Genomic DNA, 16,043 nt, shown 5'->3' on the forward strand with positions numbered 1-16,043 from the left:
GTTGGACCATCACGTGTGGGTCGCCATTACTATTTTATTTTATTGTATCAGCAAAAAATTATTCATTATTATGATGTTGCTTTAATTTCTTGCTATATATCATTTGAAGCTCCTTTTGCATTTTTACAATCTTCATGTGGGATCCTCCATACTGTTTGTAGTCACATCTCCCATGTTTACTTTTGACTTTTGAGTTTGATAGAGATATTGGGCCTAGTCAATTCTTAGCAGCTAAAAGGCCCAAAAGAAATATAATAAATCCAAATAGATGCAGACTTTTTAAGGATTGTTACAGTTTAGTAATTTTCAGGTTCGAATATGCCATGATGCTACTTGTCTGACTCTCCCCTGCTTAAGCGTGGAACACTAAGTATAAATTATAAATTATTAGGTTGATGAATGAGAAAGATACTCAATAAATTGAGTAGTTGCTCTCATTTTACTTTTCTTCTTATTTTTCCTAACTTTTCTAATTAGGCTTTAAAGGTTTTTCATTGTTAGGACTTAGGAATCAACTTCCTACAAGAGTTCTAATTTTTAAAGGAGGTAATAATTATAATAGTCTTTAAAAAAATTCACAATAGTGTGATCAAGTTTTACACATACATTCTTTCAAAAGAAAGTTTTACACATACATATATGATAAGACTTATTATTTTAAGATTTATTATTTTACTACAGTATAATTAAATTAAAATAATAAAATATAAATGGCGATATATAATAATTAGATGTATGTGAAAGACTCTTTATACTTTTAGTAAATTAAATAAGCGTGATCTTTTTTGAAATTAAACGTGAAATTTATTGATGCAATGTATGTTTGCTTAGGTTTTCAAAAAAAAAAAAATTTGACCAAGATCTTTTTTTTTTTTGAAATCAACAACCAAATAAAATTAAATCAAATCGAATTCGGCATAGATGTCAATACATCATCCCTCAAAAGACTAGACAACCCCGGAGGCCCCTCCTCAATCCAAACAGAGTCTGGGTAAGAAGATCTATAACCAAGTATTTATCGAATATCTTTCTCACAACTATTTCAAAGTGAAAGTGAAGAAATGTAATTAATTATAATATATTTCAATTTATATTATTTTTTAATTTCATGCTTAGATAATAAATTATGATACTAAGTTATTTATTTTTTGATGTTAAAATTAAAAATTTCAACGATTAATTATGTAAGTTTTTACTTCTAGTTATGAATGTATAGTAATCGAAAGATATAACTTCCATTATATAATGATTTTTCCCTTTATTGTACCTTTTTGACTTGCTGGAGTTGGTTGCCTCGACTGTTGTTTCTCTTGAATCTCCTCCTTTCAAACAAATATGATTAATTCGACAAAAAAAAAACAAATATGATTAATTATGCATTATATGTATTAAACAATACTATATGAATAGACAAACCACAGCTTAGTGGATTGAATGTCATCTTTAGCTACTTTAAGATTCTTCTTTACTAAGGTTAGAAAATTAAAAAGGTGCATAACATTTAACACTTGCTTATAATAATTTGTAAATTACTTTTACATGATTCACAGAATCTGAAGTTATTGATTTTCTTAGACGCATCGATAACCAAAATCGCTATAGTAGCTTCAACTGTCCCATCACTAGCAGGCGGATTCATATTTTAGGGCCCGTTTGGTGGTCAGGATAGGATATGATAGGATATGATATGTGAACATGATATCAACAGGATAGGATAAGAGCAGGATAGACTCTTATCATATCCTGTGTTTGACGTGCACATGATAAGGACAGGATATGATAAGGAAAAATGTATCAGATTTATATTTGAATAAAGAATACATTTAAAATTGATCATTCTATTAAATTTAATTTCTTTACATTTTCATGAATGAGTCTATATTTTAAAATAAATAAAATTAATTTAAATTTTATTAATTAGCCTATATTATTGTTTTGAAGATACCCTATATTTTAAATAAAATTATGCAGTTAATCGATTGGTTTTCACTTAGTTGTGACACGTGATGATTAACAATAAAAGTTAACTAAATTAAGAATATTATTATTTCAAAAGTATTTTATATTTGAATTATAAATTATTATATAAGTAGATAAGTAGTTTTAAATAATAGGAGATGAAAATAAAAAATTAATCTATTACTATTAAAAAATCAATATTTGTAATCAATGTTTTTCACTTAGTTGTGACACGTGATAAACAATAAAAATTAACTAAATTAAAAATATTATTATTTCAAAAATACTTTATATTTAAATTATTATATAAGTAGATAAATAATTTTTAAATAATTGGAGATGAAAATATTAAATTAGTCTATTATTATTAATAAATCAATATTTGTAAGTTAGTCTATTTTACTATTTATGAATAATAATTTTATTTATTTTTTATTTTAGTTAAATTAATATTTTTATATTTATTAATTAATATTATTATAAATTATAAATTATAAATTATATAATATTAAAATAAATTAATTTGGAGTTAGGATACTGAAAGAAAATATATAACTGGTATCCTATCGTGTTCTATCCTAGCTCCCCCCTCAGGATAACTTTTACACATGATTGACAGGATATGATAGGATACAGGATAGTGTTATCATATCCTGCTGGCGCAACAAACAACAGATAACAACAGGATATGATTATTATCCTGTCCTATCATATCCTGTCCTGGTCACCAAACGGGCCCTTAATGGTCAATGGTTAATCTTATGAGAATTGTTATTCAAACCCCCCACAGTTATTCAGATCTCTGAAAAAGTGCAAAAATACTTAAATATTCTTAATGAAAAAAAATATTAAAAAAACCCCACCCCTCCTCACATTCTCTCTCCTCTCTCCTTACTTCTTTCCTCTTACTCTCACCCTCCACCACCACACACCACCACCACCACCCACAACCACCGCCACCCCTATGGCCACCGCCACCACTGCTGCCGCCACCACCACCACAAGCTCCATCTTATGTCGTTTTTGAAAATTATCAATTGTAGGAAGTTGTTACTGTCGTTTTTAATTTTTTTCTGCAAATAAACACACTTTAGAAGTGCGTCGTTAACGCACGTATAACGTGCGAAGTAAACGCACTTTTAAACGGTGAATTGCTGTAAATTTGTACATAACTGATGTTAGATGATTTTTAAAAATTATGAGACTCTACAGTAAATCAAGTTAGAATATTTGGAGATTTATTGTGGAATAAAAAATGTTTGAAATTCAAAATAAAATACCAGATGAAGGAATTTGGCTAAATTACACAAATCTTAGGACCTTCAAAGAAGATGCTAAGTTATGATCGTTTGATTTTTCTCTTCAACTTTGCAGTTGGTCGACTTCGCATCCGAGATAAAAAATTGTCCAATTTTCCAAACTGCACCGCTCCTGATTCTAAAGCGACTACTACAAGGTGCCGGAATTTGGAGATTCTGACTGCATATTTGAGCTCAGAATGGTCATATTACCTTAACCAAGAAGTGTCAGTCCCAAATTTCTTCCAGAAATTAAACAGGAAAAAAAAAGAAATCAGTGCGTTTCGCTCGCACTGTGAAAGTGTGACCAAAACACACGTTGAAAGTGCGTAATGGACGCACCTTCCAAGTGCGTGATGGACGCACTTTCCCGTTTGGTTTTCGGTTTGATTGGATTTCGGTTTTTTTGATCGGTTTGTCGGTTTTGTTTGGATTGGTTCGGTTATGAACACCCCTAATATATACACACCTCTCCACTTCTTTTCCACCTTCATTTCTATCTATTTCTCTTTTCTCTATCAATCAAATCACTTATCACATCTTTACTTTTTCTCTCCATTTTTTCTATCTTCCTCTTCCTCCACCTCTCCCCACCTCATTTTTGAGGTGTGAAGATACAATTATTCATTTAGATAAAGAAGCGGTGTGTTACTCTCTTGGTTATCATCGGTAGTGGCCCTATTGGTACTATGAGCTCCCCTCATTTCAAAATAAATTTGCAAAAGGTGTTTACTATTTAGTGGCCCTATTAGGTGTTTACTATTTAGTGAAAATTAAGGTACCCGCGAGCACTATCGCCACAACATATTTCAAGCATGTACATGAAATCTGGGTCACTTTCGGGTCCAAAATCCCGTGGGCCATACCCACTGCCACAGTATATGAGTTTCACATGATATGGGCCCGGCCATGAAACAATAAAATTACATGGGTGCCATTTTAACAGATTTATGAAGAAGAAAACTTGCACTCAAAAGGGTCCCACCATCTATAATTCCACCCCCTTTGGATTTGCAGTGGTGGTGGCTGTACGGCATCAATACCACTTTTTAAGGTGCAGGCAGATTTGTAGGCTGCTGGGCTTGTGGGCACAATGTAGTAGACATAGTAAAAAAAAGTTACATGGTACACCCTATCTTATATCTACTCTCTTCCTCCCAAAAGGGGTGAATGATTGATTACAAAATATGTTTTATTTTAATAAATAAAATTGAATCATGAACTTTACGGTTAATGGATTGGATGATAAGAACTACCACTACACTACACCCTATTTAAAAGTTATTTTTAAAAAAAAATTCATTATCCTTAAACATAAACCATTTTATAATACTTATAAAACATTTAATTTTTTTCAAATTTATATGCTCTCATGTATTAAATACTAGTGAGAATTTGAAAAATAAATGACTTTGAAAGAGAAATCTATAAGAACTAAAACAAAGATGATTAAAGTTGGGAGAGAAATTAATTGAGTTTATAAGTTTTAAAACAAAATAATTTAAGAAAGTAATTTATTTACAAATTTACTGCTAGTAACAATAATTTCATTTTCTTAAGGTGGCTTCTAGGGTGAAAGAGTAAGATAGGTCTTTCACCAATGAAATAGCAAAATGACATGATATAGCAGGTCACCATAACTTGTTGGGAAAAAAAATAAAAAACACTAATAGTTTCAATTACTAGAAAACCCCTCTCCCCAAACCAAAAGCAGCAGCACCACCGCCACCATTCACCACCAAAACACCATGTGACCTCCATTGAATCCTAGAATGTGGGATCAACAACAACGGGTGGCCCAATAATGAGAAGTCTCCACAACAAACAACAAATGGATCTAGGATAGGCTCTGATACCATATTAGAAATTGGGATGTCTATACTCAACCACAAAAGCTAGCTCAAAAGTTGAGGTTTGCATTACCTTATAAAGACTATCTATGCTCTATCTTCAGCCAATGTGAGACTTCTAACAATCTACAATCACTAAATGGCAACCATGTTCTTAGACTAAGGCCACAATCAATAATTTTGTCGTTGTCCTAACCCCAGACACCATCACCATTCACCAACACTCAATCTAGAACAATATGAACCGTCCAACAAACTAAATTATGAATGATTTCTTTTTATGCAAACTTAGATAACCCAGAAACTCAAAATCACAACACCAAACTTGGGAGATGGTGAAATGTGTAGCGGAGTAGAGAGCCTCGTCGCGCCGTGAGCCACCACGTCACCTCCGCTGCTTTTTCCTCTCAATCGCGACAACCGCTGTGGCACCGCACCATGAGCTCTATTCTTCTCTTTAGAGCCACTCCTTCCTTCTCCCTCCATCTTCTCTTTTAGCCCCTTTCTCGCTGCTCCCTCATCCCTAACTCTCGCAAATCGTTCTCTCTCTCTTTCTCTTTGTGCAATTGCTACTTGTTTTAGGGGAAATAGTAGCGATGCGGGGTGGTGGCTGGAGGCAGCGACAGTAATGGCTGGCAGCGGCGAGACATGGGCTGGGTGAGCTTGGGTACAATTGTTAAGAAGAGGGTAAAATGGACAAAAGGAAAATATCATTAATGACATAATTGGTATTTTAAATTAAGTTAAGGGTAAATTTATAATTTCCAATGGTTCAAAAATGTCTTTCATAGGTGAAAGACCCACATGCTCTTTCATCCTAGTCTCCACCTTTTCTTAATTGCAAAAAAATAGCTAAGTGTGTCATAAAATAAGAAAAAAAAGTATTTATTTATCTTTTATTCAAAATTTTCTTCAATGACATGTTTCATTTTAAGTTGACCCAAACCGAATGCCAATAGAGACCAGAAGTCTCTTTTATGTTGAGCCCTTGAAATTTTGAGATTAGGCCTTTTAATGCACTCAACATACTCCATTTTTAATTGAAAACTAAACATGCACTGAATATGTGAGTGCATTGAAGGTGTCAACAAGTCTTTTCCATTTCTATGTGAGGGAATGAAGCTATATTGGAATTGGAAAAATAGTAGGGCCTTCCGCATGGGCCTTGCAATTTCTGTGAATGATTTCTTGTGGGGGTTCCCTTCCTTCTTAGCCTTTCATAGATGGTCCCATTTTCAATGAGGTTGCAAATTTTCAAGGTGACAGAAAGTGATGCCCTTCCAGTTCCACCTTAAGGAAAAGGGTAGGGTTGGTTGTGCCTTGTCGCTTTGCCATTGCCATGACGCAAAACTGTCGCCTAGTTTGCATCTGGACAAGGTTGTTGCTTCTACTTTAGGAGATAACTTGGTATCAACCTTTACAATGGTTGGGTCTTTTTTGAATATGTAATTTCTTTAAAGGATGAAATTTTCTATCAACATTAATGTGGGAATCCTCTAATGATGCACGATTTTATCATGTTAATAGTTGACACGACTCAAAGAACAGCTCATGTATATCAAAATGTGTTATTTATCATGTGAATTCACAATTCGGAGTCACCATTACCATATATATATATATATTATATTTTGTGTGGACTTAAGCCTATTATTGTGGTTACATCCACACACTTATTTTTTTAAAGGCAAACAATTCATATAAGGAAGCACAAGGATGCTAAACCCGAATATAAATTGGAACAACAGATCGAACAAGCAACCAAACTACTTAGCTAACTCAGCCAAGAGCAATAGTTGCAGAAAACAGGAAAAAAAAAGAGCAAAATATACATGACATGCAGCAACATGGTTAAAGGCCAAATCAATAAACCCCCTTCCCCTCTGCCTTTTCTCTTTTTTATCCTATTATACATCCACCCTCATGATATATATATATATATATATATATATATATATATATTTGTTGTTCAGTGCTTATATCTCACATACCTGCACTTGCTTCATGAGTCTATCTTAACATGCGTATCGATTGGATGAATGTAGTAGTGTGTGAATTTAAGAAAGGAAAGTATGATTCTTTTTTACCTTCATAATTTTGTGCTTACCCAACCCTTTAACAGGCCCTTTGAACCTAAAATGATATTTTTCTTGGTGATTTTTTTTTATGTGTTTGGTGATCTATTTCGGTTATGTAAAGAAAAAATATAGGCTTTTCTCTTAATCGTGAAAAATTGTTAATGGGGGTACGTGCCTTTCAAAAAGAAAAGAAAAAAAAGAAATTTACTGCCCAGTTGTTAAAATGTAGGATCACCCTTCTTTTTATATTATGATTATATTACTTTTAATATTGGTTGAATTGCCTTGTTATATAATTTGAAAATTAAATTGATTGCTTGATTATGTGGGGATGAGGTAAATATATGTGAGCTTAAATGCATATATTTCATCGGTTGTAGATTTTTGGTGAAAGGAAACTAATTTCCTTAATTGTTGTGATGTATGTGTGAATACTTATTTTCTTAGGGAAAATATTTGTTTTGGTTATATTATTACATAAATATATTTTGATGAATGAAAATAAATATATTTAGAGTTATTTTTGGGAATATGGAGAGAGAAACAATTATTAGAATTATTATGGGTTTTATTCAATAAAAATATGGTTTTTCCTTATTATAGAGAGGGAGAGATAAAATATGATAACCTTTCAAGTTCATATTTAACTCATCGATTTTTTCTCTGCTGCGCTAGGCTTCAAAACCCCACCTCTAGATCCTGCTAGCGGCGACAGCTCGACACGCTCATCGGATCACAGTCATATCGGAGCACACACATTTAAAATTTAACTAAAAATGGCATGAATAATGACAGGTCAACGTTGGTCAGCCACTCAGCACACTCATCGAAGCTTCGCCCTCCAACGAGGACTAAAACCAAACTGGGTACAATTGTGGGGATAAGAATCAAACTATATTTCGGGGAGGACTAAAATCAAATTTCCTTTCAAACACAGGGATGGTGATTAACTTTGTTGAGACAACTTTGAAGTAGATCAAACTCACACTCTTGTAAGTTTGTGAAATGAGAAGTTCTATAGAATACTTAAAAAAAGGAGGAGCCCTTTAGAATACTTGGTAAATGAGAAGACATTGATAATAGTTGTGAAATGAGCTCACAGTATATTCACCAGAATTCTCCTTAATCCAAACCCATCATCCTTTTGCTCATGCTTTGGCTAGAAGCTTGCAATTTGCCTTCTTAGCTCTTCAACTCTAAGCCCCTTCCTTTCCAACAGCACCCTCCGTCATTCAATTGACTAGACCCAAAGATCGTTTCTCCACTCACCCATCTTGTAATGTCTCTTGTAACACCCTGATTTCTCAAATATCACTTTAGTAACCTTTTCCAGAAACACATGTAAATTTTTGCTCAAAATTAAAACTTTATTAGACATAAACTTAACAATAAAGAAACAACTAATAATCTCATTTATTAATTTTTCCAAAACTTCGAGATACAATGGTTTTTATTCAAAATGAATGATAAACTACCACTTGACCGCTCTTGAGCCCAACACAACAAGAAGGACTTCAGGCTATAGAAAACAAAAGACACTCGACTAGGGGTGGCAATATGGGTTGGCGGGCCGGGCTGGGCCCAACCCGCCACTAACCCGCCGAAATGCGGGTTGGGTTGGGCTAGCCCACTTTTGGTATTTGGGTTCAAAGTCTCAACCCAACCCATATTTTGGCTGGAAAACGGGTTGGCGGGCTAGCCCACTTAGAAAATTTGGTGAAATAAAAAAAGATGTGCAATGAGAAATTTTAAGCAATCTTTCACATTTTATATGTTGACACATGAAAAAAGTAGAATTATACTTGTTCTTTATCTTTAAATGTTATGAGTTCAACTAGAAAGTCTCACCAATAGCAATACCAAAAAAATATTTATCATGTGTGGTTATTAAAAGTTGTAAAACTATAACCTCACTAGCAACTATCAAGTGTAAGTTTCAACAACCTTCATCAAATCATTGATAAATGTCATTTTTCTTTGATACACACTCATTTAATATTACTTAACATCACTAAATGTGTTTTACAATCATCAACAAGAGTTTACTTTAGCCAATAATAGTCGACCAACAATTATAAAATATAATGTCGAGTTGGCATGAAAGTTTTAGACAAAATATAACCTACGAATAAGAGCTGCAACTTATATAGGTGAATCCATAGAAGGTCATTGACTAGTTTTCAAAATAGTTTTTTTTTTTAGTTTAGGTTTGTCATATTATATGCTCACGTTACAATAATCTACTGAAAGAATAAAAATAGAAAAAAAAATCAAAAATTTCAAAAAAAAAAAGTGAAAAATGGGTTGACGGGCTAACCCAACCCAACCCGTCATTAACCCGCCAAAATACGGGTTGGGTTGGGTTGACCCACTTTTAAATTTGGGTTCAAAATCCCAACCCAACCCGTCAAAAAAGATGGGCCAAACGGGCTGGCCCAGCGGGCCTAGCCCATTTTGCCACCCCTACACTCGACCTCACTCCCCAAAAACAGACTCATCACGCAACCCATCTCAACTCATAGTCATCTAGCTGCCAACACCTCCTCATGTCCCTCAAAACTTGATCCATCATGATCTGCTCCCTCTTATCCCATAGCTGGGAGAATAGTTTGAGGAAGTGCTTGAGAGTCAGTAGTAGCATCAATAGAGGTAGCAGCAACGTGCTCAATAGCAGTGGGCTCAGGAGAGCCTGACATGTAATTGGAAGCATATGGTGATAGAATATGCGTATGGGGGACATAGACATCTGAGGAATCTATTTCGTTAGAAGAGATATGGCTGGATAAAACGAGGAGGAGGATAAGGCAACATGGAGGTACCTCGGTAGACTGTGTATTTCTCCAAAAGTCCATCAGAATCGTAGCTCGATTATTGCACACGACCCGTATATACATATCACCTCTGGAAGTGGTTGACCTCCCAAGTGAAATCCTCATCTGAATCAAGCAGAAGGAGACCCTTCTTGTAAGATCCAAGTTTTTAAGTTTATACCAAGTGAATAAAATTCTTATTCGCGATTAGGGTTGATGTATCGTGAAGGAAAAAATGAACAAGAGTTTACCAAATGAAATAAATTTGTGAAGGAGAAAGTTCAGGAAAAGTCTAAGGATTTCATCAAAATCGATAAAAGGTATAGCACGATCGATATACGCTTAAACATAGGGCAGAAACCCTAGTAAATAGCTAGTTTACACTTAAAGTCACGATGGAAATTAATTCCAAAAATCTTCAGAGAAATGTTAGAACTTCTCTTAATCCATATATAACAAGCGTTTCAAGGCGAAACCCTAGGATCTACGAACGTCCGATTCCAATCCTCGGAAGTTTGCCGAAACTAGAACCCTGATAGTTCAAAACCCTAAAATCAACCGACGATGAAGACTTTTTCTATTCGGAGCTTCAAATGAAGATTCCACACGTGTACACCCATTTCTCTTGATGATTTCAATCTTTCTACAGAAGGAAGTTTTCTCTTCCGACATTCAATGCAAAAAGTAACTTATCGGGTAAAATAGTTTTACACCGACTTTGCATTAGTCACCTAAAATACAAGGAAACCTCTTTTGAGTTTTGGAATTATGTCGCCAAAACCTATCTTAGAATTCACGGAGAATGAAGCCGGAAAAATCGGAATCGCGAAACTTTCATTTTCCCGCGTTTTTCCAACCTCTATATATAGCCAAGAAATGAGAAAAAATCACAAAACTTACCCATTTCTTCCCACCAAGGCCGCGAGCTTCACAAGAGGAGGAGGAGAAGAGATTTTCTTCATTTCTTGCTTGATCGTTGATCCAACAGTTGCTACTTGAAGGTATCGAGGTATAGTCGCTAATCCTTACCTCTGATCGTCTTTTCCGTAGCTTTTCTCTATGTCTTTCTGTGCTCCTAGTTTTGAGGTTTTTGCAAAATTATCCAGATAACTTCATTTTTCTATCTAAACATCTTCCCTACGTGCCCAAGAGCATGTTTAGCTAATAATACTGCGCCGATTCTCGAAAAACTACCGTCGAGTTTCAATTCTGCTTAAAATACCCATTTTGGGGCAAAGCTTCGTCCTTTGGGCTGAAAACTATCGCCTTAGCTTAGTGCTAGTAGGATTAGTTGTCATAAACGTCGTTGGTGACGTCCCCATCCAATTTGCTTTTTGAAATTTCAGTTTTGAAATTCTGAGCTAAAAATATTGACCAAAATACCCCTGCGACAGTTTTCGATCCGATAATTTTTCCGAGTTCAGAATACCCTTAGTTACGACTAATAATAACCTAGGAACCAAGTTTGATCGAAGAAAAATCGACCCACCTAATTACCAATAGTGGCCGAGACTACCCTAGGAGGGGGAAGAAAATTCTTTTTCAAAAACTTGTCCTTTCGCGCTAGATTATCGTACCTCGGAGTATATACTACTTCGTGTAACCTTAGTGAGTATTGATTACTGAGTTTCTGATAGTTTTTTATGGAATTCTGTGGTTTTACTCTAAAGGTTCTTTTGAAGAATTTCCTGAAGATCAAGGAGCTCATTGTGAAGGAACTTTCGAAGAGAATCCTGGAGAATCTACAGGTGAGGGCTACTCACTGAATCCTTAGTTAATGCCTAGGTGTCGATGCTTTCGACTTGATTTACTGTTTATGCACTTGTTTGTGTTTGACTGGAAAAATGTTTTCTGAGGCTTCGGCTGACAATGTAGATGATTCATCTACTGACTGTTTTTGAGATTGAAGTACATGGTATGTGCTAAGTGGTTAATCTAGGATGTGTGATGTATGCTTTATATGCTAAGTGCTACGTGGTTATTCTAGGATGTGTTGATATATGACATGTTTGTTGAGTGTGCTGATTTAATTATGTCTTTTCACTGATATCTGTGATACTGAGGAGTGAGAATAACGGGCAGGTCATGCCGATTTTATTTTGAGATTTTAGGGAAAGTTTGATAGGACGAACGAAGATTCGGGCCTTGTTATGGTTATAGTGGATCGAGACATTCTCGGGAAGTTAATTGGGTTTATGGGATATTGAAAACTCATAAGATTTGCGATAAGACTAAAAGGGAATTATTTTGTAAGGAAAACTCATAAGACATTAAACAACCTCTAACTCTTTAAGTAATGATAATAATCTCGAAGGAAAACTTAGGGTTCAAATCTTAGTTTTGGAAAACGAGAAGTGTCGTCGGATCCAAGTGTTGAGAAAATTATAAGTTTTGAGTATGTTGGTACTTTTGTGCTCTGGGAGCAGTTGTGTTGTTAGGCTATCTGAGAGATAAGCCGGGAAACGGGTAGTTTCCGAGTATGTTGATACTCTTTGCTCGTTGAGCAGTTTTGACCATCGGATGGAGATGAGTCGGATGATTTGGAGATCATCATGAGAGAATGTGTTGTTGTAAAGAAGTGTCTTTTGTCGCAGAATCGACTTTACCTTAGGGTAAGCTTTTAGAGACATTAATTTAGCTAGAACACGTGGCGACGTGTCGAGTGAGGTCGGAGACGTTGTTTGGCTAATCATTTCGCATTCATGCACCATTAATGAGGTATTAACACGAGACGGACTTCGGACCTCGGTGGATTCCAAAATGGTCATAAGACCCGAATTTCCGCGTAAGAGCGCTATTAGGCGACTCTTAGTAGCAGACCGAAATGGCAGGCCTTCGGGTTTTATGCTGATCTGACTACCGTTGTTGTTGGTATTAGAGGCACGCGGGCCGAAATGGTCCCACCGTGGCTGGTGCTAGGGCTGATCCGTTGATGTCCATCCTTTCCGGAATGCATTTGGTTAACTGGGTTAACCGTCATTTGCATTTCATGCAACATACATACTGACTTAGTTGCTGAGTGTGATTGATAATTGTTAATTCTATTTGATGCATGCTAGTTGTTATTACTGTCGTTTATAGTCATTGTGGAATATGCAACCCTAGGATGCTATCTCTAGCTATAAGCCTAAGTGGCTAATCTCTTATCTGTATCTATTGGTGATATTATTTACATAATTCTTTGGAGTTGACCCTCGCGTCTTCTGTGTGTGTTTTGGCGGACTACGCCCATTGTCAGATGTCTTTAGCGGATTGGTTCACGATGGTCCACCCTTCGGGGGGGGACTAGATATGAGATGATAGATCAGGATGACCCCGGCGCGTGGGTGGTCGACCCCGCTAACCATCGCGCGACGTACTCGGGGAGGATCATGGAGGATCGGGTAGACAGAGTAGGACACTTGATGGAAGGAGTGCTGAGGAGGTGCACTGTCAGTTTCAACTTGCCACCCGGAGTGCATTGCGGACCCGGAGTAGGAGCACCGCCACCACCGTCATCCCCTGATGATGAGGACCCCTCAGAGGAGGAGCCTGTGGGAGTGCATTCTTCAGAGTCCAGCACACCCACCGTTGCTATCATTGATGATCATGGTTCGGGCCCTAAGCCCGTGAGTCCAGCACCGGAGCGCATCGCGGTTGCGAGGGGAGGACGGATAGTGTTTGTAGACTTGGTCGTTCTGGATTCAGATTCGGACGACGATCATGCTAGCACATAGTTTTGAGTGTTGGTGTGAGCTCCTCGAGATAGGATTAGTGTAGGAGTAGAGTCTTAGCTCTGACCGTCAGTGTTTTCTTTGGGGACAGGGTAGTTTCCCGCCTATAGCTTTTTGTGTGGTTCCTCTACGGGGATCACAGAGAGTTGGTTGGGCTAGGAGGTCTTCTTTTAGGCCGATTGGGCTAACTCATTCTCATTTTTGAGGTTTGTGTAGCGGACACTTCACCTTTACTTTGGTCTGTACATATTGCCTACGGGTGTTACCTTTCTACTACTTCCCGTCACTGGAGGTTTACTCGTGACGTGGTTTGCTACTTACAGCGGGGGCTGTAATTATTATTGTATATTAGTTCTGTTATCTTTCGCATTAGAGTTTTATTTATTTCAGTCTTACTTATATTATCGACAAAAAAAAATATATTCACGTTTTTCCGCATTAAGTTTCTTTTTTGTTACTAAAGTGACGCCACCGAAATCGGGGTGTTACACTTCTTCCGGTGATGTTCCATCTAGGCGTTAAGCGCCCTGAACAACAAACAAGAAATGGTCAATTTCTAGAAAGCAACACCATAAGTAAGGATGTTTATCCTAACAATCACAAGTAGTACTTTAACCTAACCATCATAGATAGGGGAACTATGTCAAGTTCTAAGTTGAGTTAGTCAATGTCGTGCACAATCATGCAGAAGCTTCAGATATCCATTATGCCAGAACCTTGAAGAGTAGGCGAGACAAAACGAGACTCCACGATAAGGTTTGACACACTGCTAACGCACCGCTGCAACTCAGCTCCACACTCGGGTTAGTCATCTACTAACACATTGCTGGCGTTTTGTCACTTTCTGCCACAGGCTAGTCCACCCACGACCCAGCTTTGGCCATCAAGTCCATCTGACTTGATAAATGACCATGCCTTGCAAGTTAATTAGTCACCATCACTAGGCTACCAAGCCTCGCACGTCCGCAACTCGAACGTCGTAACAAATATAATAATACAATTTGCATGCATATCATAAATAAAGGCTATCACCCTAAATAATTAGGGAAAGTTCATAATAACTACATCATGATAGCATTTAATTTACTCATGATCATATATCCTCACTATCATATACAATCATACACAATCAAGAGTATTAGGTCGTAGCCTATGTGCCATTACCTTGATTAGCAGCTGGAAAGGTTTCGAAACTTTGGATTCGGTGAGAAGTCATACACTCAGAATTCCCTATTCACACGGACAGAGTAACGTTACTAATCTAAGTCAATTAAACGATAATGTACCCTAGCCCTTATGAAAATTTCGGGAACCCCTTCCCAAAACCTTAAAAACTCAAAACTTCCTTTATGTATTCAGAAGATCAAACGTCTTTTCTAAAATATATTTGCTTTGAATGTGAAAGAATACCATAAGAAAACTTTGAAGAAAACATCATTTTCAAAAACTTTTCCTTGATTACTCAATCAAATGGACATTCTTTTCTCTATATGGAAGATCAGTTTACACCGCAACCATAGAGCATACTAGGGATGACCAACATCACCTTGATCAAGGAATAAAACAAAGCACGGAAAATAAAATGAAAAGCAAGAGAGGGAGAGGGAGCTCACTGTTAGCAAGGAGAGCTCAAGTGTGTGAAATGTTCATGCCCAAGCTCTCTGTTTATAGTAGAAGTTTGGAGAAAATGCATTGAAAGGGAGAATGAATGAAATTTTACCTCCAAAACAACCCATGAAACCCACGACCAAGGCTTGGTCAACCAAAGGTCATTGTGCAATTTTTCTTCTTTTATTTTTTGCCCAAAATTCCATTGATTTAATGCTTTAATCCTCCATTAAAACGCACTTAAAACCTTAACTTTTGGAGATTCAAAAACAAGTCCTTCATGACATAAATGTGAGGAATCTCTATTTTCAAAAAGTTCCTCATATAATCTTTGCATTCAAACTCTAGTCCTCTCCATTAAGTGAGTCAATGAGAGTATGAGACAAACCCTTGATTTGCTCGCTTCATCATTAACCTTCAATTTGACCAATTTTAAATTTGAAAAATCTTCTTCAACCTTTCCCTCCTCTTTGGTCATCTACCACCTCAGTAAATCCCAAAATATTTTCAAAAATCTATTTATTTAATAGACTATAGGTTAAAAATAATTAAATACATTTTACTATTTAAATAAAACCCATTTTGTTTATATAAAAATCCTCCCAAAGAAAAAATAAAATGTTCCCCAAGGAATATTCCTTCAATCCACGCCCACACTCCTCATCATGGTGTGGTCCACAAAATCTTTATCGTCGTCGGGAATTGCCAAATGATCACCGCCATCGGG

Source organism: Lotus japonicus, chromosome 1 (genome assembly GCF_012489685.1).
Source record: "Lotus japonicus ecotype B-129 chromosome 1, LjGifu_v1.2".
Lineage (NCBI taxonomy): Eukaryota > Viridiplantae > Streptophyta > Magnoliopsida > Fabales > Fabaceae > Lotus > Lotus japonicus.